This window comes from Cololabis saira, chromosome 23 (genome assembly GCF_033807715.1).
Source record: "Cololabis saira isolate AMF1-May2022 chromosome 23, fColSai1.1, whole genome shotgun sequence".
NCBI lineage: Eukaryota > Metazoa > Chordata > Actinopteri > Beloniformes > Belonidae > Cololabis > Cololabis saira.
This window is the reverse complement of record NC_084609.1, coordinates 24,749,187-24,769,251: the sequence shown is the minus strand read 5'-3', so window position 1 is coordinate 24,769,251 and position 20,065 is coordinate 24,749,187. Positions and strand designations below refer to the sequence as shown.

The 20,065-nt window shown below is 43.8% G+C and overlaps 1 protein-coding gene across 1 annotated transcript in view; it reads left to right on the top strand.

Annotated features, from left to right (window-relative positions):
* LOC133423829 (proton myo-inositol cotransporter) overlaps positions 1 to 20,065 on the top strand; it is a 139,018-nt gene that overhangs the window by 1,763 nt on the left and 117,190 nt on the right. The window lies entirely within an intron of this gene.

The following is a 20,065-nucleotide window of genomic DNA, read 5'->3' as shown; positions in this document are numbered from 1 at the left end:
CATTTGGCTCTAGAATACACTCAGTATCGCAAGGTGCCATGTGGCTGCAATTGACCTCCAAATCATCATCCTTCCACTACTATGTTTGATAGTCGGTGTGATGTGTGTCTGCAAAACATGCTCTATTGTTTTTAAACCACACACGGTGGGGGCAATTAAGATAAAAACCCACCTTCGATTGGTCTCATCTGTCCATAGGACATTGTTCCAGAAGTCTGGTAGCCTGTTCAGATGCATTTTTGTAAAACTCAGTTGTACTTTCATATCCTTCTCCTGGCAAACTTCCACTCAAACCATACTTTTCCAATCATCATCCAACTGTGGTGTCATGGAGATTAACATTTAACATAGGTTGTGGGTTAAGATGTAGCTGTTGGGTTTGTTGTATCTGAGTGTTGCATGATCTGACTTCGGGGTAATTCTGCTTGGGTGTCCTATCCTTGGGGGAGTTTGTCAATTGTGCCGAATTTGGAAGGTTCAATTTCGCATTGTTAGAACATGAATTATGACCCTTTCCAGATAGATGTGCATGTGGGGCAACAATTGCTTCTCTTTGACCATTGCTTAGATCATTCCTTCTTTGCATTTTGTAGATACATGAATGCTCCAGACAAGCAAACCCCTGAAAGATCTGCCTTTAGAGCGGTCTGGACACTTGCTGTTCACCAGTTCATCAAGGACTGAAGGGCACCTGCACCTGTTTGCAATGTACCCTCTTAAAGTCTACAGCGGCAGTAAGGGGGTACTTAGTATTAGGTGATTTTTATTTATTTATTTTGTATACACTCACTTTCTCAGGTACACCTGCTATACCTACTAAAGGTGTAATTATATGTCATGTTATTATCTATATGAGGTTGTATCAGAAAAAGAACTACTCTAGGCTAAAACCCTAGAGAAAATGCAGATGTGGTCCACATCAGATATGTGACTGAGTTTCACTCAACCTGATTCAGTGCCACCGATCTTGGCTAAATGTGGACCGAAGAAAACTGGAGATGCCGGCCAAGTTAGGGGCAAATATTCAGTGGTAATGGATAGTTTAGTCTGTTGGGGTCTTGTGTACAAGTTTCACTAGAAGGTTGTTGTGTGGCATTTTTCCTAGAAGCAGCAGGGTTACTCCAGTCCTCTTGTAAATACACAGATCAGGTCCAACATTTTGACCATATGGCTAATATTGAATAGATCTTTCTCCTGTGCCAAAACAGCTCAGATAACTGGTGTTGTACCTCAATGAGCAGTGCGACTCACTTTCGCTGCCATTGGCTTGAATGTTATGGCCAATCAGTGAGTGTACACACCAATAATCACTACATGGTAATTTGTCTAAGTGCATATAATCTGTTCTGGAGCCATCGCTCAGTAATAAAAGTACAACATATTGTTATATGAAATTACTACTTGAATTTCTGTCAATGAATGTAATCATGCCAAACTTCAAGAGCCCCTTTAAGGATGCAGATGTTAAAACATTTAGCAGTTTGGTTCATCTCTGTCTTTTCTTTCCCTGCTTTGATTTTTACGATTATTCAAAGCTTTTAAATAATGACCCGCCCTTCCTTTAGCTGCATGCCTCCAGCTTTGTCATTGTTATTATGATTGTTAACACAATAGAACCAATCTAAATGATAATTTTAAGAATTTGGTGAGCTCCATTAAGTGATAAGGAGAACATTTGTTTTGGAAGATGCACAAGTTCACACCCCTGAATACTTAAACAAAGGCATGTTACATTTGCTTTGTAAAAAGGACAGTTTTATTGCCTAATGTCAGGATTGTGTACTTGATTCCTTCTTTCCTGTCTCCTTCTGCACTTGTGTGTGTTCCCTCTCTGTTGCTTTTTTCTCTCTGGCGTTTCTCCTCTCTCGCATCTCCAACCAAAGCGTTCTAATATCAGCTGCTGTTACTCATGCGTCCTCTGTGGAGAGGACTGTTAGAGCAGCCTTTAAAGGCTCGCCGCTTTCTCGCCACCTCCTCTGAAAGTAATAAGTGCTCTACTCAATTATTTGTTAAGGAATTGCAGACCATTTTGTCTTCTATGTCAACCTCAGGGATGGGAAAGGAAGCTTCATTTGTTGAGTAAATGCCGCCTGTCAGATTGAAGAGTTTTGCTTTTACCTGCTATACAAATCGAAGTCCTTTATCATTTGGGACCACTTCTCTAAAGCTTCTTTGGTTAAATGGATTTAGCTTCTTGATGTGTGAATACAGAACAACCAAACCTTGGTTTATATAGGTCTTTTCATGTGGCACTGGGAGCGTGTAACTAATAGGTTTTTTATTGTTCCTTTTTTGGGGAAAACAGCTGGAAAGGTGGCTCTCTTCAAACTTTTTCAAGCTTGGGCTGAATTCTCCAGACCGATGCCAATCATACGCTGGATGGCTTTGCAAAACTTTAGAAAATTTAAAAACAAACTACAATCTGATAATGTCACATCTAGAGACTATTAACTAAAGTTTTAAGATGCAGGATAAAGATTTTACAAACATTAGGGACCAAAGACAACACTCCGATTGGTTGTTGACATTAATTGCGTGATGGAACGACACAGTTTGTGTGAGACAAAAGACTAAAGAGTTGCAATTATATTAAACATCTTTGATTTTGTTGTCACACCAACATACTTTGGCTCTTATTGCCTCGATACACTTAACAACAAGGATCAAAGGGGAGCACTGCCATGGAAAATGTAGTTTTAGTCTGTGAGTTGCTATGAGTACACTATATGGAGAGATTTAACCTCTAATCCAACTTTATAAGCTTCAGGCTAGTCTCCCTTACAATGGCCCGGTTTCCCAGATCAGTTAAGTAGCTCTTAACAGCGAAAGACTTCTTTCAAACCATCTTAAGGAGCCTGTGAAAGAAGTCTTTCGCTGTTAAGAGCTACTTAACTGATCTGGGAAACCGGGCCAATGTTTGTAAGGGAGAAACAGTAACTGAATAATTTAGCTATAGGTTTCTGTATGCATAGAATACATACGTCAAGTTAATCATATATTTTCCAGTCAACAGCTTAACCAGCTGTTCATAAAGCCTTTACTCAAATCTATATCCATCTAAATGCTAACCCACATCAGCCAGGCTAAATTAACCAAACCTAACCTAACTGCAATATAACAGCAAGCAAGATTCATGAATTTTTCCCCACAGCAGAAGTTAAGAAACTCCCTTAAAAAGATGTCAAGTGTAAGGTCATAAGACATGGTCACTTATGAGAGGGTTTGTTGAACCCAAACTGTGGCTGACGAGTCGTAACCACTTTTCTTAACCTATGTTCAACTACTCGCACCTCATCACGTCAACAGCTAAAAAGAATCACCATTTCCCCCTTCAGCCAGTATTAAAATGGAAACACTAGAAATTATCATAAAAAAACGCCCCAAACCCTTGTTTATGGCAAGAACTGTAATTATAATACTGAAACTAATCCATTTACTGTTAAAGTTCTCTTCATTATTAAGTCAAATCTCCAGCAATCAATTCACTTGGAAAAACTCAAACCTAGTTAGCATTTTCACATAAATTGTGTTGCCAGATCAGTAAGGTTATATGACAAACAGGTATTTTTGCAATGATATAAAACCTATAAAAACTCTAGTACATTCAGCAAAAGAAAATGTTGGACTCTATCTGAAAAGTACAAAAGTGATTAATAAGCAGTTTGATTTGCAATCAATACATTTCTGTGCAGATCAAACCAAAAGGGCTTGATCCAGCTCGACTAACGGACTCCTGGAGGAAGAAAAATCGGGGTTCATCATTCATTGACCGACCATTCAATTGGGGACATAAAGCTGAACTTTTCTTGGTGAACCTGACATCTGAACTGTGAAGTAAAAGCTATGGAGGCAGAATGACCCGCCGGTGGGCGGCATGGCTGTGACAGCAGGCGGGGGTGGAGCAGCTGTCACTTTAGCTACGTCAAGTGGCCCGCTGTCACTTTAGCTACTTCCCACTATTGGTTAACTTGACCTCTGAGCTGTGAGAACTAACAAGCACATGAGCATAGTCCTTCTCATCTGTAAGACAGTTTGGCTTGTTGTGCAGTCAACTGTAGATAGATGGCCATGGGCAGGACGACATTGTCATAGGGAGAAAAATGCAGCGATGGAGATATGTGCTAGAGTGTAAATAAAAGGATGCAATTACTAGAGGTGAGGAAGGGTGCAGGTTAAGTGTGCAAAACAATAGGGCTTGTGGAAGAGGGGAAGAAGAGCATGCAGGCAGACTAGAGTGGGTGGATGGCTGTGATGTCTGGATGGCTGTGATGGCCAGGAGAGTGGAAGGAAAGGTTTTTAAGACTTTTCTATCACTTAGCAGCAAGAGACAGGAAGCAGAACTGGAGGTGGCAGAGTTGAAGATGTTGAGTTTGTTTGTTGTTGTTTTTTAATCGGTGAGGAGGATGGATAGAATAGAGAACAAACCCATCAGCCAGAGGGGTTAAATGTCTCAGAGATAAACTAAGAGAAAAAAAGACTGAGATGATTTAAACGCCTAACAACAAGGGATAGTGATACCTTGGTAGAGGGATGTTGGAGATGGAGCTGTCAGGCAGGAGGGGAAGGGGAAGACCAGAGCGGAAATGTCTGGATGTGGTGATGTAGTTGGTTGATGTGATCCTGTAGAAGATGGGATAATGGAAACCAACTATCCACTGCCCGACCTCTGAAGGTAAAAGTCAAAAGGAGGGGAAGATGCTGTAGACTTTTCAGAAAGGAAGTCACTTTTACCTTCAGATTTAAGGCAGGAATACATTTTTTTCTACTGGTGGTTGGTAACCATCTCGTTTTAATGGTGCTTTCCAATAGCAGCACAAATAATATTGGCCATTATGGTAATGTAGTGTTGCTCTTATCACAGTTAACCAAAATAAAGGGAATTCTTTTTAATGGGGAGAGGAAATGATGGTTGTTGCTTTTTATAACTAGCACTCATCACATAATCTTTGCAAATATTGCAGCTACAACATCATTTACAAAACAAGCCCTGATTGCCAAAAGGGGGAGGGGACTAATCATTTCATCTGCCGAATTACAAGTCGCCATTTCACCTTAAGTATCCCCTCCACTACCGCAATTATGACATTATCCCATACAGTGATCCTCATTAAACTAAACAAGCCTGAGCCGAGCCTTGACAGACAATTATGCACATCCCGGCACCACAGTTGGCCGTTGGAGACACTAATAAGGCAACGTTTTTCACTGCCTTTAATTATCTCCACTAAAGCCTGTCACCTGCGCATGAACACGAATGCCATTTCCCAGGAATGCCAATTGCTTAGCAATTTTGAACCGAACTCACCAAAAAGGTCATCGCAGCTGTTTGTCAAGCCAGGAAAGGCCACACATCACCACGGCCTGCCTCCATGTTTTCTTACACAGAAGCTCGTGGTATATCTGCCCTGGTCTGGATATTGTTGAGCTGACCTTTGACGAAGCATAGGGAACGCCGTCTAAAACAAGCTGTTGCTTGTCTCAGGAGGTGGGAAGGATTGAGCCAGATCCTCAGGACTGATAGTGATTCATTGAATTAATGTTGAGTGAATACATTTTTATTGCTTTCTGTTTCATGATTTAGAGCATTAACTCTTTGACAGGTGTGGTAAAAAGGCAGCAGCTCTTCAACTTAAAGGTCTCAATTAGACGATTTAGACGTTTGGGCTGCACTGATCTGCGCTTGCAGTTTAGAGCTGCCAATTTAATTAATGCTAACATGAAGAGAAAGTCCTGGAGGAGCCTGGTGCGAGTGCTTTTTTACAAGTTTGGTGCTTGCCTCTTAAAACGACAGTGTGACAGCATGAAAACTGGCTACATTGCAGTTTAAGTACATTTCTTAACCTTTGAAAATCAGAAATAAGCATAATATATGACTTTTAAAGTCAAGTGAGACAGGTATTGTTGTTTAAAATGCCTCATTAGGGCCCGAGCACCTTCAGTGCGAAGGCCCTATTGTATCTGTAGGAATTTTTCTTTCTTTCTTTCTTTCTTTCTTTCTTTCTTTCTTTCTTTCTTCTGACGAAAGGAAGGCCTTTTTGCCCCCCTAAACGTGCCCAAAAAGTCACCAAATTTTGCATGCAAGTCAGGCCTGGCGAAAAATTTTATATTTAATGGTTTACATTAATGGGCGTGGCAAAATGGCTCAACAGCGCCCCCTAGAAAACTTTGTGCCTCAAGCCCCACAATACGGTTTGACGTACATGCACAAAAATCGCTACACACCTGTATCAGTACACAACTTAAAGAAAAGTCTCTTGGCGACATGGCCGAAACCGAACAGGAAGTCAGCCATTTTGAATTGATCGTGTCACTTTGGCGCAATTTATGCCATTCCTTCGGCAGTTAATACGGCCCGAACCGTAACGTGCCCCCAAGTGTGTTATACATCAAAACGTGCGTCTACATCCTGCGACAACACGCATTACTTTTCTCTTTCAAAAGCGTTACCGTGGCGACGCTAGACGCCAAAAAGCGCGCCCACCCTTCATCTGGTTGGTTCAGACAGAAAAAACTTTGCGCCTCAAGCCCCATAATACGGTTTGACGTACATGAACGAAAATCGGTACACACTTGTATCATGTCGCAACTTAAAGAAAAGTCTCTTGGCGCCATGGCCGAAACCGAACAGGAAGTCGGCCATTTTGAACATTCTGAATTAATCGCGTAATTTTGGAGCAATATGAGCCATTCCTTCGAGAATTAATACGGCCCGAACCGTAACGTGCACCCAGGTGTGTTATACATCAAAATGTGCGTCTCCATCCTGCGACTACGCGCATTACTTTTCTCTTTCAAAAGTGTTACCGTGGCGACACTAGACGCCAAAAAGCCCGCCCCCCTTCATCTGATTGGTCCATATTTGATAGTTCCCCAAAAGTCACCAAATTTTGCATGCAAGCCAGGCCTGGCGATAAATTTGATATTTCATGGTTTGTATTAATGGGCCTGGCAAAATGGCTCAACAGCGCCCCCCGGAAAACTTTGTGCCTCAAGCCCCACAACACGGTTCGACGTACATGCACGAAAATCGGTACACACCTGTATCATGTTGCAACTTAAAGAAAAGTCTCTTGGCGCCATGGCCAAAAGCGAACAGGAAGTCGGCCATTTTGAATTAATTGTGTAATTTTGGTGCAATTTATGCCATTCTTTCGGCAATTAATACGGCCCGAACCGTAACGTGCACCCAGGAGTGTTATACATCAAAATGTGCGTCTTCATCTTGCGACTACGCGCATTACTTTTCTCTTTCAAAAGTGTTACCGTGGCGACGCTAGACGCCAAAAAGTGTGCCCCCCTTCATCTGATTGGTCCATATTTGATAGTTCTCCAAAAGTCACCAAATTTTGCATGCAAGCCAGGCCTGGTGATAAATTTGATATTTCATGGTTTGCATTAATGGGCGTGGCCTAATGGCTCAACAGCGCCCCCTAGAATACTTTTCTCTGCCATAACTTTTGAATGGTTTGACATAAAGAGTCGTGGGTGGTGTCATGGGACTCGGTATTGAGTCCTTGACCATAATTGGTGAAAATTAGCCCCGCCCCTTCTTCGGATTGGTTGTCCCTTTTTTCTGCTATAACTTTTGAATGGTTTGACATAGGAAGTTGTGGGTGGTGTCTTTTCTGATATGCTTATGGGGGGCGGTGGCCGTGAGTGCGAGGGCCCGTTCATCGCTGCTTGCAGCTTTAATTTTTTCTTATATTCCTAACAAATTCTGGAAAGTTAACTTGACTGAAATGTTTACAAGATGGAGTGGCATAACTTTTGTCAAGAGTCTGATAAAGTTTTCAGCTGATGTTTAAAAAAATCAATTATTGCATTAGTTCTACTGAAATCTTCTGCTCTGGGTGGTTCCCGTTAGGGGTCACGACAGTGAATCATTTTCTCTCGTCTGACCCTGTTGTCTTGCTCTTCCACTCTCACACCAACTACCGTAGCTGCATGTCCTGTTTTACCACATCCATAAATCTCCTCTTCAGTCTCCCTCTCTTCCGAGCAGCTCCATTACCAACATCCTTCTACCAGTATATCCATCGCCCCCCGCTCTGCAGATGTCCAAACCACCTTAATCTGGCCTCTCTGACTTTGTTTTCTAAAATGCCAACCTGAGTAGTCCCTCTGATATGCTCATTACTAATCCTGTCCATCCTCATCACTCCTAAGGAGAACCACAGCATCTTCCTCTCTGTTACCTCCAGCTCTGCATCCTATCTTTTTACTCGCTCCACCGTCTCCAAACCTTATATCATAGCTGCTCTCACCACCGTCTTGTAGATATTACTTTTGACTGTTGCTGCTTCTCTCTTGTCACACATCACTCTCTGTTATATAAATCTTTTTACATATGTTGTATGCCATTGGTGTTGCTTCTTGAAATGTTGCTTATGGTGCTTACGGTGCTGCCTTTGACCATCGGAACTGGTGGCAGAACATTTTGCACAGGTTTTATTGTGCATATCGTTATTACAGCTGAAATACTACCCAAAGGTATTCTAAGTTATCTGGTGATTAAAAATGGCTAAGCTATTCCTTCCAGTGAGTTTGACCGTGCCCCCCTCAACCCACAACTTGGTTTTTTGTGCTGAATACTGTCTGTAACTGCTGGAGCCTATCCCATCCATTTTCAGGCGAGAGACAGGGGTTACACCCTGGACAGGTCGCCAGTCCATCGCAGGGCCACATATAAAACAACCATGCCCACTCACACCTACGGGCAATTTAGAATCACCAATTAACCTAGCATGCATGTTTTTTGACTGTGGGAGGAAACCGGAGTACCCGGAGGAAACCCATGCCTCTTCTTTTTTTTTTTTTGCATATTCTTGCATTGAAGAAAATTTTCAACTGAGAAGTGGCATTAAAGTGGATATAAAATGAACCTGTTACTTCAGAGATATTGCCTACCCCGGTGTAGAGCTGGGCGATATGGACCAAAAGTCATATCTCGATATTTTCTAGCTGAATGGCGATACTCGATATATATCAATATTTTTTCTGTGCCATAACTGGGGTTTCCCCCAAAGCATTATAGCATAGCATCTCTGTTAGCTTCATTTTTTTCTGAGGCAAACCCTTAAAAAAACAGTCAGTTTTAATACAAAGCCTCGTGCCAAATGTCACACAGGTACCTTTGTTAACAGAGGTCTGCACAATATCAAAATGTATAAAACAAATGAAATAAACATAAACTGCCTGCATATATAGAATAAAAATGCTTCTTAAATAAAACAAAACAAATATCCCTTTCCTGCATAACAATTAAATTAAAATACACTGTGCAATTAATACAGTGTAGACAGTAACAGGCAGACTTTTCCACTGGTTTTCCACTGAGGTTGACAGTTTTGCAAATAACAAAACATTTGTGCAAATCTCAAATAAAACATTCAAGTCATTTTGTCACAAAATAAGCTATATCAAAATCATAAAAAAAAAAAAATTGGCTGGTGCGGCTTGACCAGCTGCCAAAGCTAACAGTCTTGTCACTACAAGTAAACAACAACTATAACATGTGTGGACAGGTGCATTGCTTAGCATGTGTGTGTGTGTGTGTGTGTGTGTGTGTGTGTGTGTGTGTGTGTGTGTGTGCGTGTGTGTGTGTGTGTGTGTGTGTGTGTGTGTGTGCGTGCGTGTGTGACAGGTAGAAATCACCCATTGTTCAGAGAGGGTTAGTGTTGACTGATAAGATAAGATAAGATAAGATAAGATAAACCTTTAATAGTCCCACAGAGGGGAAATTTGCAGTTTACAGCAGCAAAGGGGATAGTGCAAAAACAAGAGGCAACAATAGAAAAAAGTAGTAACACAGTAATAATAATAACACACTATAAACACTATAAACAGTAAACTGGTATACAATAATAATAATAATAATAATAAGAAGAATAAAGATAAATAATAAGATATTAGTATATGAAAAAGATAACAGACGGATATTTACAGATGGATATATATATACATAATTGCACGTTGCAGTGGGTGAAAGATTGCACATTATTTCCCTTATGTACATTATTGTCAGGTTTGTATGTGGTCTACTGTGAGCAGTGCTGGTTGTGTAGTCTCACAGCTGCAGGGAGGAAGGACCGTCTGTAGCGCTCCTTCACACACCTAGGGTGAAGGAGCCTGTCGCTGAAGGAGCTCTCCAGCGCTCTGAAGGTGTCCTTCATGGGGTGGGAGTCCTTCTCCATCATGGATGACAGCTTAGCCATCATCCTCCTCTCTCCCACCACCTGCACTGTGTCCAGAGAGCAACCCACGACAGAGCCGGCCCTCTTGATGGTTTTGTCCAGCCTCCTTCTGTCTGCAGCTGTGATGTTGCTGCCCCAGCAGACCACTCCGTAAAAAATGGCTGATGCCACCACAGTGTTATAAAATGTTTTCAGGAGTGTTTCCTCCACACCAAAGGCCCTCAGCCTCCTGAGCAGATAGAGTCTGCTCTGGCCTTTTCTGTGGAGTGCAGAGGAATTAGTAGTCCAGTCCAGTTTATTGTTGAGGTGAACACCCAGGTACTTATAAGATGTCACCATCTCAATGTCCTTTCCCTGGATGTTCACCGGTGTCGAGGGGGATTTATTACGCCTGCGGAAATCCACCACCAGTTCTTTGGTTTTCCCCGCGTTGATCTGGAGGTGATTCTGCAGGCACCAGTCCACAAAGTCCTGGGACAGTTCTCTGTACTCGCTATCGTCTTCATCAGTGATGAGGCCAACGATAGCAGAGTCGTCAGAGAACTTTTGAAGGTGACAGGTTGGGGAGTTGTAGGAGAAGTCAGCAGTGTAGAGAGTGAAGAGGAACGGTGCCAGGACCGTTCCCTGCGGGGCCCCCACACTGCAGACGACCATGTCCGATGTGTGGTCCCGTGTCCTCACATACTGTGGGCGGTTGGTGAGGTAGTCCAGAATCCAGGATGTGAGGTGACTGTCAACCCCTGCATTCTCCAGCTTGTCTCCCAGAAGTGCCGGCTGGATGGTGTTGAACGCACTGGAGAAATCAAAGAACATGATCCTCACAGTGCTCCCAGGTTTCTCCAGGTGAGACAGGGCACGATGTAGCATGAGGATGACGGCATCATCCACCCCAATGCCAGGTTGGTAAGCAAACTGTAGTGGGTCCATCGCTGGGCTCACCATGGGGCGGAGATGTCGGAGGAGCAGCCGCTCCAGGGCCTTCATCAGGTGGGATGTCAGAGCCACCGGCCTGAAGCTGCTGAGGTCCTTGGGGTGCGGGTTCTTGGGGACAGGTACCACGCAGGATGTCTTCCATAGTGGTGGTACCCTCCCCAGCCTCAGGCTCAGGTTGAACATGTGTCCAACAATCCCGCACAGCTGGTCTGCACAGGACTTCAGGAGCCTGGAGCTGATGCGATCCGGACCTGCCGCCTTCCTCGCGTTCATCTTCCTGAGTTGATTTCTCACCTGGAGGGTTGTGAGGGACAAGCTGGAGCAGGGGGGGTGTGTATCAGAGGTAGTGGAGGGGGGTGGGGGGGTAGAGCAGAGGGCAGGAACAGTGGAGGGGGGTGGGGGGGTAGAGCAGAGAGCAGGAACAGCGGGGGGTCGGCTGTGGGATGAGCTTTGTTGTTTTGGGAGTGGAGGTGGGGGTGGGGGGGGAGCTGGAGGTGAAGGTGAAGGTGTCGATGACAGTGGGGGGGCTGTTGTTGAGCTGAAGGAGGAGGAGGAGGGGGAGGGGGGGTGTCCTGTAGAAGCAGATGAAGGGGGTTGCAGCAGTGTGAGCTGGGTTGGGGGAGGGGGAGAAGACTGATCAAATCTATTGAAAAACAAATTTAGATCGTTCACCCACTGTTGATCCCCCACAGCCTGGGAGTCTGGTTTCTTCTTTTGGCCCGAGATGGTTTTTAGGCCTTTCCAGACTCCTCTGATGTTGTTCTGCTGCAGTTGTTCCTCCATCTTTCTTCTGTAGCAGTTCTTCCCCTCCCTGATCCTCCTTCTTAGTTCCTTCTGAGCAGTCTTCTGCTCCTCTTTATTTCCTGATCTAAAGGCCCTCTTCTTCTCCTTCAGGAGAGCCTTTATGCCAGGATTAATCCAGGGTTTGTTGTTTGAAAAACACCTTATTGTCCTTGTGGGTACGGTGTTTTCCACACAGAAGTTGATGTAGTCTGTGATACAGTCAGTGAGACCATCAATGTCATCCCCATGAGAGTCACAGAGTTCCTCCCACACAGTTGTGTTAAAACAGTCCTGCAGAGCTTCTTCAGCTTCGCTGGACCATCTCGTCACTGTGCGGGAGACAGCTGGTTCCCTGTGCACCAGGGGTTTGTACACAGGCAGGAGATGAACCAAGTTGTGGTCGGATCTGCCCAGCGGGGGGAAAGGTGATGAGGTGTATGCCTCCTTGGTGTTGGAATAAAAAAGGTCCAGTATTTTATTGTCCCGGGTGCAGCATGTTACATACTGGGTGAAAGTTGGCAGAGTGGAGGACAAAGAAACGTGATTAAAGTCTCCAGAGATCAGAAAGAGAGCCTGCGGGTGCTGTGTCTGCAGCCTGCTGGTGACTGAGTTCAGGGCATCACATGCTGCATCACTATTAGCAGAAGGGGGAATATATGCAGCCATCAGTATAACGTGCGTAAATTCCCGCGGCAGATAATACGGCCTCATACTAACAGCCAGCAGCTCAATGTCCCTGCTGCACTGTTGTTCTTTCACAGTGATGTGCCCGGGTTTGCACCATCTCTCATTCACAAACACCGCCAGGCCCCCTCCTTTCCTCTTTCCACTTTCTCTCGTCCGATCCGCCCGCACCAACTTAAATCCGTCCAGCTCCACCACCGTGTCTTGGATCGCCGCAGTGAGCCAGGTTTCTGAGTAAACCATCACGCTGCATTCCCTGTACTCCCGCTGATGCCGGCTCAGCGCCGCCAGCTCATCCATCTTGTTAGGGAGAGATCTTACATTCCCCATTAAAACAGACGGGAGAACAGGTCTGTATTTCCTCCTCCTGATGCGGCGCTGAGCTCCGGCACGGCATCCCCGTCTCCTCCTCTTGATCTCGGGGGGGACGTCGGGTCTCTCCCGTGGCGGCAGCAGCGCGGTGTTGCGGAGCGCCAGCAGCTGATCCCTGCTGTAAACAATAGGGCTGCTTGCGGGACCCCCAGACACGGACGTAAACGGCGAAAAAAGTAATAAAAAAGTTGAGATCAAGACGGCTGTTTTGGTCTCCATTGTGCAGAGTAATAAATAATATATACACACTTACAAAAAATAACAAGATTACAAAATTAAAGGAGAAAAAAAAAAAGGAGAAAAAGCTCAAAGGTGAGCAGGAGCTGCTGTAACGAGCTGCCACTCACGCGGCGCTCACTCACAAAGGACGAGCCAAAACAAGAAGTCAACCACACCACCGTCACCACTGATGCAGGTCGGATGATTCTCCGCAGCACGCGGCCTCTGTGGAGAGAAGAATGCGAGGGGGGAATTTGGACTCCCTGGGATTTTGGCATACTGTTAGAAATGCGTTTTATGGTTCCAGTCCATTTATTTAGCTATAACTGTTCAATCGTGGACAGGGTCCTGGGGGTCTGCTGGAGCCTATCCCAGCTCGTTACAGGTGATAGGCAGGGGTCCGCCCCTGACAGGTCACATATATAGACAAACAACCAAACTGCTCGCACTTACACCAACAGGCAATTCAGGATCATCATCAATGCTCACTCAAGCACGAAGAGAACATGCAATCTCCACACAGAAAGACTCCTCCAGGAATCGAACCAGGAATCTCGCTGTGAGGCAACAGTGCGGGCCACTCAGCCACCGTGATTTGTGCTTCCTAAAGAAACGATATTACACTGCAAAAACTGAAGTTAAAAAGCCTTGTTTCAAGAAAAGATAAGACTGTTTTCAGACTATTTGGCTGGTTTTAATAGTTCTAGTCAAGGAAATCTTTCTTACTCCATTGGCAGAGATATTTTTGCTCATAATAAGACAAGTTTGACTATATTTAGGAATATTAGGCTTATTTCTGGCAGAGTTGTTTTTGCAGTGTAATATCTGGATCTTTAAACAGCTTGCAAACTGTAAGGTTTACACTTTTGTACTAACGTTGTGGAAGATGCACAGCCTGGACCTCGTAGGTTCAAGCCAGCAGTCTTTCCTGATCTTGAGGCCACTACAACGAGCTTAAGCTTGAGTTATGGTTCTGCGTCAAAACGACGCCGTGCCTACGGCGTGTGGTACGCGTCGACGCAGACCACACGCAGTCACTGACGCCGTCACTGACGCCGTCACGGACGTGCACCTCCCGAAAATTGTAACTACGCGTCGAGGAGACGCAGACCACACGCAGACCGAGAGGGCTGTGATTGGTTCGCTTGGAAGCAACGCATTTCCGGTTTCCGGTTTTGAAGCAGTCGTGAACTTTCAGCGCTCTTTTCTTCGTGCATGTGTGATTTTTTTTGTTTTGGTTTTTTGCACAATAGTTGTCCTTATCTCTTTGATTCACTGTGACCGGAAAAAGTCGGATAAACCATTCAGGAAAAGATCGCTAACTAGCAGTCGCGGGGGGTACTGCACCGCGGAGAAATGGAGTGACCCAAAAGTCCGAAGGGTTCACGACGGCGTCACGGTGACGGCGTGTGCTCTGCGTTGGTTTGATGCAGAACCATAATTCAGGCTTTAGTCGTAAGCAACAGGCCGAGCGATGCCGGGTCTCAGAAGAGATCCTCTTTTCAGTTCTGGTAGCACTCGTTTCAGTTAAAGTTCTGGAATTAAGACATTTGTACAACTTATAATATTATTATTGCAACATTAATGAGCATCATAGATTAGCATAAATTAAGCCAGCCAAGTTCGAAAAGCTTATATGTGTGTAACATAGATTCCGTGGGCGTGTTTCAATATGAGAAAAGAGGCTTCAAAAGCATTCTTAAAAAAAACCTCTGTGTCACATCACAGCAGGTTTGTTCAGTTCCTCTTGAACAGTTGATGGATGTCACACAAAAGATTTCTGAAGACTCAGACTGAAGCCTGACATCCGCTTTTGCCAGACAGCCAGTTTGTCTAAAACCCGGAAAATTGGAAGAATGAGTATGCCTGTTTAAAGTGTAATGCACTTTGTTGTGTCTTACGGGTTGACACATGTTCCTGTGATACGCTGCCCCCATTTGGTCTGGAGAGGTATTACTACATCGAGTAGCTTTACTCAAGACACAAATTACAACGATGGCATAATCTGTTTTTACCTTTTTATGCCATTGTGTCCAACTTTGAAGTACAGCTGAACAGACATGAATTAACATTCCTTTTTTTAAGGAAAGAAGAAAAACTTTTTTAATATGTTTCTCTTTGTTCTGTACATCTGGTCTCTTTATTGTTCTCGTTTTGTGCTGAAAGAAAATGATAAATGGCTATAAAAATAAAATCCATAGACTATAATTTTTTCTGCAGGCTTAGTCATTATTCCTTCTCTCACAGACAAAATGATGCAAAACAAAGGACACACAATCACCCTCACGGTGACTGTATAATCACATTGTCTGAACAAATTATCTAGCTGCTGAAAATGCTGAATTGTTTTGTCCTTGGAAACTGTGGACGACTTCCAATAAAAATACTGCTGTTAATTAGGCTGAAATAACATTTCCTTACCTGAAAGCTTTTTAATTAATTGGTGGGTTTATATAATTCTCATCTTAGCAAGGTGGAAGCTTATTCTAGAGCAAACGAGGACTTTTTGTTTGTGTGTTTTACTGGTGTTAAGTGCAAAGCACGTCACTAAAATGCCACGTCATTCAGGAAATGAGTTCTGTCCAGCATGACATTTGTGCTTATTAAGCTGTCAAAATGGTTTTGTGAAAGCTCTAAGCCACAGTTCGGCATGACTAATCTATGAAGTGAGGTTTTGCAATAATAAAACATTCAAAATTGGAGTCACATAGTTCTATCAAACGCATTTAGAAAAGAAAAACAGATCTGTAATGGTAAAATTTTGTTTGAAATTAGCTAGACTTTGTGCATTTCATTAAGAAAGGGCAGCACTTATCCTGCTTTTACAATCAAATTTAATCATCGCTGTCGGCTCTCAACCATTTTGAAAGCCACTAACGGCTTACGTGAGGGGAGTTTTCTTTCCGCCTCACGCTGCATTTGATTGAAAATGTGCTGATTGTCTCTTGAGTAGATCACAGTGATAGAAAATCTCGTGAAGAATCTCCCTCATCCTCAGATCAAGTGATTCAGTCCTAAGCTTTGTACAGAGTCTTTGCTGGAGCGTGTTGTTCCGCCGTGAGGCTTAGGACGACTAGACGACAAGGACCTCAGGCTGTGTTTGTGTTTGCGAGCACTGGGAGCTGTCCTTGGTGCTCAGTGTGCAGCTGGTTAATGAGAGAGGGAGTAAAGAGAAAGTAAAATGCAGCTGATTTGCTCGTTTGCTGGGCAGTTTCAGCAGAGCAATATGAGAGCATCACATTTTCTCCAAATGTTTATTGTTCATGCCACATGAATCTAGCCTGAACCATTCATTTCCCCAAATTTGTGCCTGTCACCTCTGTACACGGAGCACCTGCTCAACTAAGTCAGCTATCTGGCACCCCGAGGTTTGCAAAGATTTTCTCCTGTGGAAGGGGTTTCATACCTAATTTACAATCATTTCAAATCATACAGAATATACCAAACCATGAGGTACAGGTGCAAGGACTTGTGCAGACTGCTGAAGAGCCACCATTATTAAGAAACAAAATGCAGAATTGCTCATGACACTGTGTGACAAGTGTTTATTGCCAGACCAGCAACAGTCATACACCAACTTTCCTACTCCTTCACACACCCTTTGGGATGTCTTGTTGGTACTTGTCTGGTTGTTGATCTCCCTATGTCACATTGTTCATGGTTCATAGAGTCTGGAGGAAGTTTTTCTCACATCTGTAGGTTCTGCCCCTGGAAAACAAAGTTCAATGCAGGGAAACCAGACGAAGGCTGCGTCCCAATACTCCCCCTCGCCCTCGATTTCTTCACTAACCCTAACTTTTGCGCGTTCCCGTGAGGGTAATGGTGTCCCAATTCCTCTTTTCACCAAGGGGGAGGGGGCATAACGAGGGCTAGGGGCTGAGAATAGCCCCTACGGATCGAGGAATTTCAGATGCTGACTTGGCAAGCGAGGGGGTATGAACATTTCCCAGAATGCTTTTCGTCGTCATTTGCGGACTGAATAAAAAAAAAAACATGGCGGACATTTCTTATTTTTTTGTGAATAAAATCAATATTTTGAGTTAGTTTCTGCATAAAAATGCGTTTTGATTACATTTCTAGTTGCAAAGCAATATTTTACTTTCATAATATTCACTCAGTGAATGTACATAATCCCTTTTTTGTCCGTTGTTCGCTAAGATCGCGCCGGAGTAAAGGCTGTTAGGTTACGCCGTAGGCTACGTAAGCTACGCCGTAGGCTACGTAACCTACGCCGTAGGATCTGCGTCGATTTGACTCGCCGACCGAAGACAAACAGGCAGACTCGTCTCAGAGAAATAGAGAGAAATAATCCTGTGACTCGTCAGATTTGTTTTGGATGTTTCTGATATAATAGTTTTCAGAAACCACGTACCAAGTAATCCAGCTGTTATCTGGGTAATTTACACACTTTCAGATAAAGTTGCCGAAGATTACGCCAGAATAAAGGGATTTATGGTTCCGCGTTACACCAACGCAGAGCCTACGGCGTAGGTTACGTAACCATCGCCGTAAGCTCTGCGTCGATGTACGCGGCGACGCGCGCTGTACGCCGTACCCTACGCCGTAGCAAATTTCTTAACAGGCGTTATTTGGATAAACTGAGCCCCGGTTGCGGATCTTAAAGGTTACCTTTATACCTGAAAAAATATTAAAACTTAATAAAGTGCCATATTAACAGCTCTACAGCTGAAATTAAAACAGCTTTTGGTTCTCTGCTTCCTGATCAGGTTAGGGATGAAAACGAGGGGGAGTAGGAGAAATGGGACAGGCACCTGGGCCAAGTGCCCTAGATCTCAAGTGCCCTAAAATCTCCCCCTTCTTTTTTAGGGGTTAGGGAAGAAAAGAAGTGCGAGTGGAGAAAAGAAGGGCGAGTGAAGTTGAATTGGGATTGGGCCTAAGTCTTTGCCAAGCTTACTTGATTCAGGATGTGGTTGAAGTTAGCCTTCTTTTCATTACTCTTCTGCTATTTAGTAGGTCTTTAAAGTTAAAATGTAATAACACACAAAGGGTTGAACAATTTCTCTCTAAAATTGGACAGAATGATTGGTATAAGTCACCAGGATGAAAAAAAGACAAAAAACATGAAGTATTTTCTGGCTTTAGCTTTTTCCACTCGCATCTACTTTTGACTTTTCCCTTTTTTAAAAGGTCATCCCGGTAGAATAACCTTTTCCACATAGTGATTTGCACTGGATGGCGTTCAGTTCAATTCAATTTTATTTTTATGGCGTCTTTTACAATACAAGAGAATTCAGAGACCCAGAGTAAACCCTTCAAATATCAAGAAAAGCAATGGCAAGTTAAAAAACAAACTCCCCTTGTGGGAGAAAAACCTTTAAGCCAAATGGTCGCATAAAAAAATACATTTCTCTGCAATCCTCCCCATTTATCTGTGCTTGGGACTGGCATTGTGAAAATATTACACCCTCAGTGGTTGTGGCAATGGAGGGGTTTCAGTGTCCTCCTCAATGTCACTTTTTAGATTAGACCTCGTTACTTTCCCTGGATGGAGAACTAAAGATTAGCACACGCTGGGGAGTGTAAATGCAAGGGCTGCCTCCCCGGTGCCTGACGCAGAGTTAAGTTGAGGGGAGGGAAGAGGAGTCAGGAGTTGTTATCGAGTGGTACTGCATAGCATGACGACCACCCTGTCCGTTTGGTTGGCATTGCTGGCTTCACCAACATCGAAAGTGTTGGCTGATGGAGCACTGTGCGCGGTGCCAGATCCTTGCTTCCCTGAATGACAACATAATATTCTGTTTTTGTGTGTTTTTTTTGGGTGGGGGTAGTTACTTCGGGTTTGAGGATGAGGACCTGACCTAATAAGTGTCCTCAGAAGCAGGTTAGTGGGGTGGCCAGCTCAAAGCCCAACCTCTTATCAACTAATGTCAAAAGGACAATGTGCTAAATTGGGGTATTAAACTTGGCGGTGTCCGGCAATGAGGAAGGGGCTCATATACTCTACCACAACAACATGTTCTCCGGTGTATCCAAAACAGCATGGCTGCCCTCCAATGTTTTTAACTTTAACCATCTGTGAGTGTAATTGGCGCGACTGTATCTCAAACTAATTAAGCTCACCAAATCAAGCATCACATGCAGCTTTTCCAATCTGCAAATATTGGGGAACTGCCACAAACTTCCCTATTGAGCTTTCCAAGAGCTTCCATTAGTCCAAAGCTGTGTCCAATATCAGCCCCTGCTCGTTGTGTGTAGTGTACCACTCCCTAGTCAGTAAGTACAGTAGGTGGAGTTTTGTAGGGGACTATGCAGTGATTTAATCAGCACAATTAACTTCTGGACATTATGTCATTGCTGCCATACACACAAAACAATGTCATGGATTACTAGTGGCTAACATAATGACCACTGGTTGTATACTAGTTTTCATGACTAGTTGTGGGATAGATTGAGTGCCCTATTAGGACTAGACATTGTCAGTGGTTGACATTGTGTTTCTGTTTTGCCCCGCCTGTGTCCCATCTGCCCTGATTGTCTGCACCTCTGTCTCGTTATCCCCTGTGTATATCTGGTCTTGTCATTCCCTTGCTCCTTGTGGTTCCGCACTGTGCTTCCCTCCATGTGTCCTGACAAATTTTTGCTCTAGTTTTTTTATCCCTGTTCCTGTTCCTGTTTGTGTTTTTGATCCTGCTAAGGAGCGCTTTGCTTTTTGGTTTCTTTAAAATAAATCCTGTTTTTTGGAACTCCTGCCTTCTCGCTCTCCTGCATCTGGGTCCTCACCACACCAGTCGTGACAGACATGGTCAGTAGTACGCTATAATATTTTCTCTTTTGGAGCTTTATCTGTAAATCTTAAAGATCGTTGTGTATGAAAAATACCAATATTTGCTCATGTACCATATAGAGAGACTGGTGAGTGT